This window comes from Emys orbicularis, chromosome 4, assembly GCF_028017835.1.
Source record: "Emys orbicularis isolate rEmyOrb1 chromosome 4, rEmyOrb1.hap1, whole genome shotgun sequence".
Lineage (NCBI taxonomy): Eukaryota > Metazoa > Chordata > Testudines > Emydidae > Emys > Emys orbicularis.
In genome coordinates this window covers 122,352,208-122,363,122 of record NC_088686.1, presented here as the reverse complement: position 1 = coordinate 122,363,122, position 10,915 = coordinate 122,352,208, and positions in this window count along the sequence as shown.

The following is a 10,915-nucleotide window of genomic DNA, read 5'->3' as shown; positions in this document are numbered from 1 at the left end:
AGGATGTTTCCTGCTGTTTTTCTTCACTTGTTTGAGGTTTCTTTGTCTACTTCTCCTGCATGATAAGCTGCCATGGGATAAGAGGGAAGGTGCTCTCATGGATTGGTAACTGGTTAAAAGATAGGAAACAAAGGGTAGGTATAAATTGTCAGTTTTCAGAATGGAGAGACGTAAATAGTGGTGTCCCCAGAGGTCTGTTCTGGGACCAGTCCTATTCAACATATTCATAAATGATCTGGAAAAAGAGGTAAACAGTGAGGTGGCAAAATTTGCAGATGATACAAAATTACTAAAGATAGTTAAGACCCAGGCAGACTCTGAAGAGCTACAAAAGGATCTCTCAAAACTGGGTGACTGGGTAACAAAATGGCAGATGAAATTTAATGTTGATAAATGCAAAGTAATGCACATTGGAAAGAATAATCTCAATTATACATATAAAATGATGGGGTCTAAATTAGCTGTTACCACTCAAGAAAGAGATCTCAGAGTCATTGTGAATAGTTCTCTGAAAACATCCACTCAGTGTGCAGTGGCAGTCAAAAAAGCGAACAGAATGTTAGGTATCATTTAGAAAGGGATAGATAATAGGACAGAAAATATCATCTTGTGTCTATATAAATCCATGGTATGCCCACATCTTGAACATTGTGTGCAGATGTGGTCGCCCCATCTCAAAAAAGATATATTGGACTTGGAAAAGGTTCAGAAAAGGGCAATAAAATGATTAGGGGTATGGAACGGCTTCCATATGAGGAGAGATTAATAAGACTGGGACTTTTCCGCTTGGAAAAGAGACGACTAAGGGGAGATATGAATGAGGTCTATAACATCATGATTGGTGTAGAGAAAGTAGATAAGGAAGTGTTGTTTACTACTTCTCATAACACTAGAACTAGGGGTCATCAAATGAAATTAATAGGCAGCAGGTTTAAAATAAATAAAAGGAAGTATTTCTTCACACAACGCACAGTCAAACTGTGGAACTTCTTGCCAGAGGATGTTGTGAGGGCCAAGACCATAACAGGGTTCAAAAAAGAACAAGATAAATTCATGGAGGATAGGTCCATCAATAGCTATTAGCAAGGATGGGCAGGGATGGTGTTGTGATGTTATTGACATGAACTGTGACCATATAGATCATTGTTGCAACCAAGGTCCTATAGTTGCACCAAATCTTGTACAAAGACGTCGAGTAAGGTGTCTATAGGAAGGTTGTAATTTGCCGGGTATGATTATGCTGTCTGTATGTGTGTATCATTTTTGTATTTGAAGTTATGAATATTGGCTATGTACTTGTATCTCAATGTGTTTGATTCGAAGTAGCCTCAGTAAAGCATTTGGTCAGCTTCTTGAGAAAGGACTATTCTCAGCAAGTGCCCAGTCAAGTAACACTTAACTGACAATGGACTTTGGGAGACGCCAATCCACATCTCAGCTTTCCATGAAACGTTCAAACTAACATGTAAACAATGGTGTCGGCCTGCAAACAGCTGAATCGTTCATGGACATGTGACTTGCCCAGGTGGCTACAAAGTCCATCTTGTTGCTGTGATTTTGCACAGAAGAACAAAGGGGTTTCCGCCCACAAAAGAGAATATAAAAGGCCCTGGAAGCCTCTCCATTTTGTCTTCAGCGGGCTCAAGAGATCGCCTCTACACCCCCAAGAGATGCCTGAAAGAAACTGGACAGTAACTACAGGGGTGCGAGTGATTGCTGGACCCAGACTAGGAAGGAGTCCAGTCTGTGAAAGAAGCTTATTGGAATATCTCTACGGGTGAGATTTAGCTGTATTCAGTTTCTTAATGTATTAGGCTTAGACTTGAGTGTTTTGTTTTATTTTGCTTGGTAACTTTCTTTGTTCTGTCTGTTATTGGAACCACTTAAATCCTACTTTTTATATTTAATAAAATCACTTTTGTTTATTTATTAACCCAGTGAAAGTAATTAATACCCGGGGAGCAAACAGCTGTGCATATCCCTTTATCAGTGTTGTAGAGGGCGGACAATTTGAGTTTACTCTGTATAAAGCTTTAATTTGGGGTTTGGCTCCCATTGGGAGCTGGGTGTCTGAGTGCTGGAGACAGGAGTACCTGCTGAGTGGTGTTCAGTTAAAGCCTGCAGCTTTAGGGGCGTGGTTCAGACCCCGGGTCTGTGTTGCAGCAGGCTTGCGTGTCCGGCTCAACAAGACAGGGTTCTGGGGTCCCAAGCTGACAGGGAAAACAGGCTTAGAGGTAGTTTCAGCACATCAGGTAACAGTCCCAAGGTGGGCTCTGTGATCGAACCTGTCACAGGTGTCCTAGCCTCTGTTTGCCAGAGGCTGGGAATGGGCGACAGGGGATGGATCACTTGACGATTGCCTGTTCATTCCCTCTGGGGCACCCGGCATTGGCCACTGTTGGAAGGCATGATACCGGGCTAGATGGATCTTTGGTCTGACCCAGTATGGCCATTATTATGTTCTTATGATGACTCTGTTTGCTGCTTCAATGCAAATTAAGCAGAGTACACATTCCTTCATTTGAGATGGACCTATTTACCAACTTCTGCAGTGGTTTGGACCATGTGCTATTAACGTCATACAGGGGAATCCTATAACTTCACATACGGTGTTGCCACACATATTTTATCAGGGCAATATTGTCCAGTAAATTATGAGTTTTCAAATGATATCTCACAAGGCATACTATGTACAAATATTATTATAGCAGTGTGTGGGGGGTGGACACAGGGGAATGTTCTGTCACACTGGTGAAGCTTTTTCCTGTTTGGTTACAAGACTGGACATAGAAATTGAAACAAAAAATAACTCCCGGACTCCAGAGATCGTATGTTTTGTCCTGCAACTTGGTGAAATGTACTGGCAAACATGTAGTAAACAGATTTAGAAAAGTATTTGGTGTACATCTTATGCAAAATTCCTTCATATTGCAAGGAAAGAGACATCAGTAAAACATATTTTAGAGTCTGCAAATATACCAGCAACTTTTTCTTTTAAAAAAAAGCCACCCCTCCCCCCAATTTTTTAAAAGATGAAAATTCAGTGTTAAAGTTCCACTTTAAAAAGCATCCAATAGAAATCATGGGAAAGCACAGGCTGGACAAGGCAATGTTGATTCTTTCCCTCTAGGATAGCCAGCCTCAATCATCCCTTCCAATCTTAAATTTGAAAAGATTGTACTTTTTACATTTTGTGGGTGAAGAATTGAAAATATTAATCACAGAATATTGGTTTTTATAACCTGCTTCATGTATATCTCATATTAAGAGTGATACTTTGTCACTCCATCTAGCTTTTTGTTTAATTGACAATAATTCTCCGAGCAATGCTGTTACAAAGAGGACCATGTCATGAATTCATCTCTTTTTGTTACAACTAAAGCTGGACATTTGCAAAGCAGCAACAAGATCCTCTCTCCACACATCTGCTAAGTATTACTGCTTGGATTTGGCCTCCACAAGGGATTTCTGTCTTAGACTTTCCACACCCCAGAACCTGTATTCGAAGCAATTGAGACCCAAATCTCCCCTCTCCAAAACAAGTTTGTTTATATGTGGGATGGCCAGACTTTTCTCTAGTTGAAATTTTGATCTGTTGCAATATTTTTACTATTCTTCCCTTGGAAAGTTATAGATTGCATGGTACCTGTAGGGAGACATTTTACCCTTCTTATCTCATTTAGAAAAGGAAACAAGACTTCCCATTTCTCTATTAGCAACGGCCTTTAGGGTTGCTGCTTGTTGCAGCCTGTTTTTCCTTTTGGGACATCTCCCTCCTCAACTCAACAGGTCTCTCTCTCCTGGAGATGGTCTCTGTTGTGTGATGTACAGGAGATGCAACCACAACTCTTCCTACTCCCCACACGCTTGCTTCTGGGGAAGAATATCTCCAGTACAAACCCTGTGCTCTCCCAAGAACTGCAGTGGGGATACATGATACACCTGATGCGGCTGCCTAACATGGGGGAATTCCTGTTCTCCTGAATGGCTATGTAAGGGCTGGGAATAATCTAGCCCTAAATGTTTACAGTTCCAAGATAGAGAAGAGGTTCTGGAGCTTTCCTAGAGTACTGAACGCCATAATATATAAAGATATGAACAATAACAAGCTGGGAGGGGTTGCAAGTGCTTTGAAGGATAGGATTATAATTCAAAATGATCTGGAGAAATGGTCTGAAGTAAATAGGATGAAATTCAATAAGGACAAATGCAAAGTACTCCACTTAGGAAGGAACAATTAGTTGCACACATAGAAAATGGGAAATGAGTGCCTAGGAAGGAGTACTGTAGAAAGGGATCTGGGGGTCATAGTGGACCACAAGCTAAATATGAGTCAATGGTGTAACACTGTTGCAAAAAAGCGAACATCATTTTGGGATGTATTAGCAGGAGTGTTGTAAGCAAGACACAAGAAGTAATTCTTCCGCTCTACTCCACACTGATTGGTCCTCACCCGGAGTACTGTGTCCAGTTCTGGGTGCCACATTGCAGAAAGGATGTGTACAAATTGGAGAAAGTCCAGAGAAGAGCAACAAAAACGATTAAAGGTCTAGAAAATATGACCTATGAGGAAATATTGAAAAAATTGGGTTTGTTTAGTCTGGAAAACAGAAGACAGAGGGGACATGATAACAGTTTTCAAGTACATAAAAGGTTGTTACAAGGAGGAGGGAGAAGAATAGTTCTTCTTAACCTCTGAGGATAGGAGAAGAAGCAATGGGCTTTAATTGCAGCAAGGGTGGTTTAGGTTGGACATTAGGAAAAACTTCCTAACTGTCAGGGTGGTTAAGCACTGGAATACATTGCCTGGGGAGGTTGTGGAATCTCCATCGTTGGAGATTTTTAAGAGCAGGTTAGACAAACACCTGTCAGGAAAGATCTAGATAATACTTAGTCCTGCTATGAGTGCAGGAGACTGGACTAGATGACCTGTCGAGGTCCCTTTCAGTCCTATGATAAGATACATTCTCTTCTGATGCGGGAAAGGAAACAGATATCAAACTTGCACACACTCATCCAGCCAAATTGCAGACCATACATGGAGGAAACATATATTCTTTAATATCCCAGAAGAGTCAAATAAGTTTCTGGACACCCTGGATGACCTGGATAATATTCAAACATCAGGTAAGTGAGCAAGTTGTTGCCCAGCAAGAAATGAAGACAGTTGAAAAGAACATTACAGAAGAGAGTTCTACAGGAATTTCAGAGTGACTTTCTAAATTACATTAGTACACCTCTACTCCGATATAACGCTGTCCTCGGGAGCTAAAAAATCTTACCGCGTTATATTGAACTTTCTTTGATCCGCTGGAGTCTGCAGCCCCACCCCCTGGAGCGCTGCTTTACTGTGTTATATCTGAATTCGGGTTATATGGGGTCGCATTATATCGGGGTAGAGGTGTAGTTATTTTCTTCCTGGCTAATGGGATTAGTTTGATTTAAGGGAAAGAGAAATGATTTTCTTTTCCCCCTAGCCCCAGGAAAGTGTCTCCTGAGGGAAATATTTTTGCATTTGATCAGCCAATAACCAAGGATTCTTTTTCTACTGATAGTCCCTATGGGTGCTCGAGCCACTTGAGGTGCGCATGCACCCCATGTGCCTTTGATCAGCACTTTCTTGTGAGCAGTGTCCATGTGGTCCATGCATGCTTCCTAACTGTCTTCATGCCATATACTGAGTGTATACAGAGCAGAGCTGGACCAAGCGCCGCATTGGTTCCATCTCAAGTGCCTTTTGCCCGAGCTGGAGTGCTGTGCAGTCAGGATAGCTAGTTCTTTAAGGGATCTACACAAAAAGCTGAAAGGACCTTTCCCAGGGCAGGTCGACAGACACTTGAGCAGAGCTACTGCGTTAGTGCAGTAAAAATAGCAGTGTGGTCGTAGTGGCATGGACAGTTGCTGAGGCTGGTGGGCCAAGTACAATCCCACCCTGGGTCCAGGTGTCCAGTGTTTTGTAGGTGGGTGGGTTTTTTACTGTTAGATTGTCTGTTAGTTAAAGATAATGTTTAGGATTATATCTGAATATTTATGGGGAAGTTTCTTATTTTATTCTAGTACTTCCCTTAACCCTCCTTCCTGAGAGAGAGAGAGCCTCTTTGTTTACCAGCCATGCTAGCAGGGAGAAAAACAGCGGTACTCTGCTGCTTGGGAGGGTAAGAAGTCTTTATATTTTTAGAGAAGAAAGGTCTAGATTTCCTAGCTGCAAGGTGTATGACATTTGTAGGGGATGTATCTGCTTAAGTGATCGTCACATGACCTGCCTTTACTGTTTAGAGGAATCATATATCCCTTCTAAGTGCAGCATATATAGGTCCTTCAAGAGGAGAATGCCCAAAATGGGGGGGGGGGCAGAGAGAGAGAGAGAAAGCTACACATGTTTCTCAAGGAGAAATCCTTTAAATCTTCATCAGAACCTGGCCTGTCAACCCCCCACCCCGGTACATTGGGATAAGAGAGCTCATAGTGATAATCCTTATGGGAGGAGGCTGTACAAACAGAATTTATACACATACCTCTTTTGGGTCCTTCCACCAGTTCATAGAATTGAGAACCATCTGGGATATGGACAACCTCTTGGATAAATTGTATCTGTTGGGGGCTCAACTATGCTTGGAGACACCAAGAGCATAAGAATGGCCATACTGGGTCAGATCAAAGGTCCATCTAGCTCAGTATGCTGTCTTCAGACAGTGGCCAATGCCAGGTGCTTCAGAGGGAATGAACAGAGTAGGTAATAATCAAGCGATCCATCCCCTGTCTTCCATTCCCAGCTCTTGGCAAACAGAGGCTAGGGACACCATCACTGCCCATCCAGGCTAATAGCCATTGATGGACCTATCCTCCATGAACTTATCTAAGCGAAGTCTAGCAAAGAAAGTCACAAACATACAGGCTACCAAATGGCCCAGAAGTTGTAGACAAGCCTTTGCAGTGGTTTGTGGGCTCTGCTGAATTGTTGAAACAAGGTTTGACATTATGGTAAATCTGTCCCTGAGTAAGTACACTGATGGAAGAGGAATGGAACGTGGCCCTGATAAAGTCTATACATTGTGAGAGTTTTAGGGTAGACTTTCCCACACTGAGGTGGAGACCCAGAGAATGAAACAGAGCAGGGCCTTGCTGGTTGCTGGCTGCACTTTGAGAAGTGAGCAGACTTTGAGGAACCGATTATCCAGGCAGGGGAAGACAATTATATCCATCTTGTAAAGATAGGTTGCTGTGGACAACAGAACTTTGGTAAAAAGAACTTCACCCTTGAGGCCGTGGAGAGATCAAAGGGTAGGACAGGATATAGGTAGTGGTCCCTGCCTACCACAACATATAGAAAGTACTTGTGTGAGGAATGATTGGCAACATGAAAATAAGCATCCTGAAGGTCAAGGGAAACAAACCACTCTCCTGGATCTGAGAGGGAATTATTGTTGCTAGCGTTACCATTCTGAACTGTTGAGAGCGGACAAAGGTGTTTAAAGTCCTGAGGTCCAGAATTGGTCTCCCCCTTTTTCTCTCCCCCCATTTTTCTTAGGGAACCAAGAAGTAACAAGAATAGCACCCTTTTCTGATGAAGTCCGGTAGAACGGGTTCAATCACCCCAGTGTTAGGAGGGTACCTCCTGTTTCAAGGGGTCCTTGTGAGAAAGGTAGGTGGAGGGGGTGGAAAGAGCTGAATTGGATGGAATAGCCTGTGGAAATCAGCTTCAGAAACCATCTGTCTGAGGTGATGAGCTCCTAGGAAGGTAGAAAATGGGAAAGACGATCCTCATACAGGTGAAAGCAGGGCGCTGATATAACATACGATCTAGAGCAGGTAGTTTGTGACCCTTGACCAGGGGGTCAAAATTGACATTTTGAGGCTGTTGGTGGTTGGGAGGTTCCTGAAGAGATGGGTCCTTTCTTAGGGAGTCTGGCTTTTCTCCTGATGGCACAGCTGGTAGTGGACCAGAAGAGATCATTGAGCCATCTGCAACCTTCTGTATTTTCCTTTTGCTTTAGGTGTATAACTGCCCAGAGATTGTAGTGTCTTCGAGAGAACTAAACAACTTGGGTCCATCAAAAGGAAGGTCCTCAACAGTATTTTGTATCTCCTGGTGGGAGGAGGGGGGGTTGGAGTACTGCAGCCACGGGACATGGCCCATGGGTATTTCTGCTGTGGTTTGATTATCTCCCACCACTTTGTTGTCTTTCAGCTTCTTGACTGCAGCTTGTGCTTCTGACATTTCTATTGGACCAATGTTAATATCAAGTTGATCAGATTTGCATGTAGGTCTGTCTTTGAAATGCTACGCCAATCTGTTTTTTCCTACCTGAGTTGTAAACATTTCTCAATCTTGGATTTTTATTGGCCCATTTCCCGTTTTGAAGTTTCCAAACACTATTTTAGTGACTATACTGACTCTTTGGTTTCCTAGAATAGCAGAAGCATATCTCCATTAATCTTTTCTTGCATTGCTTTTCGCTGCTTTGTCTGCATTCTTGCATTCTTTCTCCACTATTTCTTTGGTCTTAGCATTCAGAGTTCCTTTCAGTGCTTTTCAATTTGTGATCCACTATAACCACCAGATCCTTTTCAGTAGTACTGCTACTTAGCCAGTTATTCCTCATTTTGTAGTTGTGCATTTGATTTTTTTTCTCTTCTGAAATGAAGTAGTTTGGATTTATCTTTATTGAATTTCATCTTGAGGAATTCAGACCAATTCTCCAATTTGTCAAGATAGTTTTGAATTCTAATACTGTCCTGAATGAACTGGTGCATAAGTAGCTGCCTTATTAATGTCCACAATGGGTATTTTAGACAGCCTATGCTCTTGTTGAATGAATTCTAATATTAACAGATGGTTCTACTTCCAGAAGTTCATACAATGCCTTTTGCATCCTATAATCTAATTAGGCAATCTCTGAGAATAGACTGGAGTCTTTCATTTAAAAAGGCCCGGGGCTCCCGTCCTCCACCGCTGCTACCGCGACAGCTGCCGGTGCTCCAGTCCCTTTTAAATCGCCGCCAGAGCCCCGGGCGGTGGGGTCAGGCAGTGCAGATGGGCTGGCTGGGGAAGGCTGACCCAGAGCCCCGCCCCTTCTGCCCGAGGTACAGGCCCTCAGGAGTCAATATGGCAAGCAGTACCAGGGATGGTACCGAAGTACTGCCGGTATGCGTTGGCAGTCTAGGTTGGTTTTAGAGTCTCTGTGCTTGGAAAGCATAGAGTCCAGTGCCAAAGACGATACTGCTCTAGACCAGTGGTTCTCAACCAGGGGTCTGGGGCCCCCTGGGGGGCTGTGAGCAGGTTTTAGCGGGTCTGCCAAACAGGGCCAGTTTTAGTCTTGCTGGGACTCAGGGAAAAAAGCCAAAGCCTCGCTGTGCGGAGCTGAAGTCCAGGGCCCTGAGCCCTGCCACCTGGGGCTGAAGCCGAAGCCTGAGCAACTTAGTTTTGCGGGGACCCCTGCAGCATGGAGGCCCAGGCAATTGCCCTGCTTGCTACCCCCTAACACCGGCCCTGGATTGTATATGCAGAAAAACAGTTGTTGTGGCAAAGGTGGGCCATGGACTTTTTATAGCATGTTGGGGGGTAGGGAGGCTCAGAAAGAAAAAGGTTGGGAACCCCTGTTCTAGATGACTTCTCAGTATGTGGCATCTTGGACGGTGCCACAGTGTCGGTACTGGAAAGAATTGGAGCCTCAGCAGTACCCTTACTGTGTTGGGAGTTCCCCTGAGATCCAAACCATAGGAGTGATTTTCACCTTCTCTTATCCTGCTCTGTGGAATGGGGTCTTTTCTTCTTCGAAGTAGTGGGAGGTACCTTAGACCCCACAGCGTTTGGTTACCAAAGAGGCAGAGACAGATGGCTGCTCTGATGTACAGGTGAGTGACTTGGACCCCGTGGGTCTCAAAGATTGCTCCATCAACAGGAATTCATCTGTCTTTCTTCAGTTTCTTCAGTGCTCTTAAATCCTGAGCAGATCTTACATTTTGAGGGTATGAAGATTTCCCCAAGGCAGCAGAGTCAGGTTTAGCAGGGTTTGAAGCCCGGAGTGCTGGGCATAACCTGTACTTGAGACCAGGGTTCAAGGCCCCAGAAAAAACAAGAAGGCCCAAGTGGGCAAAAAAATAGAGGTGGGAGAACAGGGCACAAGACCCCCCCCCCCCCCAAAGCACAGACTGTGCTAAATTAACTGAATTAAAGAAAATACTGAGAAGAAATAAAATATCAAGAAAGATGTAGCAAGTCACATGCTACCAAAAAATGACACTGAGATGCTCAGGCTCAAGCCCCAGGTGGTTGAGAAGGAAGTGGAGTGTTGGTGGGTCTGTCCCTCTGTATCTACCCTTGTATTAAGGCATGAGGGTGTCTAGGATGCAGACCAGGACTTGGTGACACTGCTGACTAAAATCTCTGATGAAGAGTGCACAGGAGTGGGCATATCATGATGTGGAGCACCCATAGGGACAAGACTTGAAGAAGGACTAGGGGGATGTATGATCAACCATCCCATTTCCCCAGTCTGATACATGATCAAGATAAGGTTTCAGTTCATCAGCATCTGAATTTTTTTCCCAAAGACATCACAGGACTTCATATCAATCAAGAAATCCACCTTCTGATATTTTTCTCCAAATCTCATGCTAATGTAAAAGGGGCTGCACTACACACATTAAATTTTAGGAGAGCTTTAGCTTTTTATATTCAGAAGACCAAACCTTTTAGGAAGTTCTCCAAGACTTTTTATGGTGATAACTTAGAGAATGAAAGACTCCAGCCTATTCTCGGAGATTGTCTAATTGGATTATAGGATGCAAGCGGCATTTCATGAACTTCTGGAAGTAGAACCACTTGTTAATATTAGAATTCATTCAACGAGAGGATAGGCTGTCTAAAATGCCCATTGTGGACATTAGTAAGGCAGCTACTTATGCTCTAATT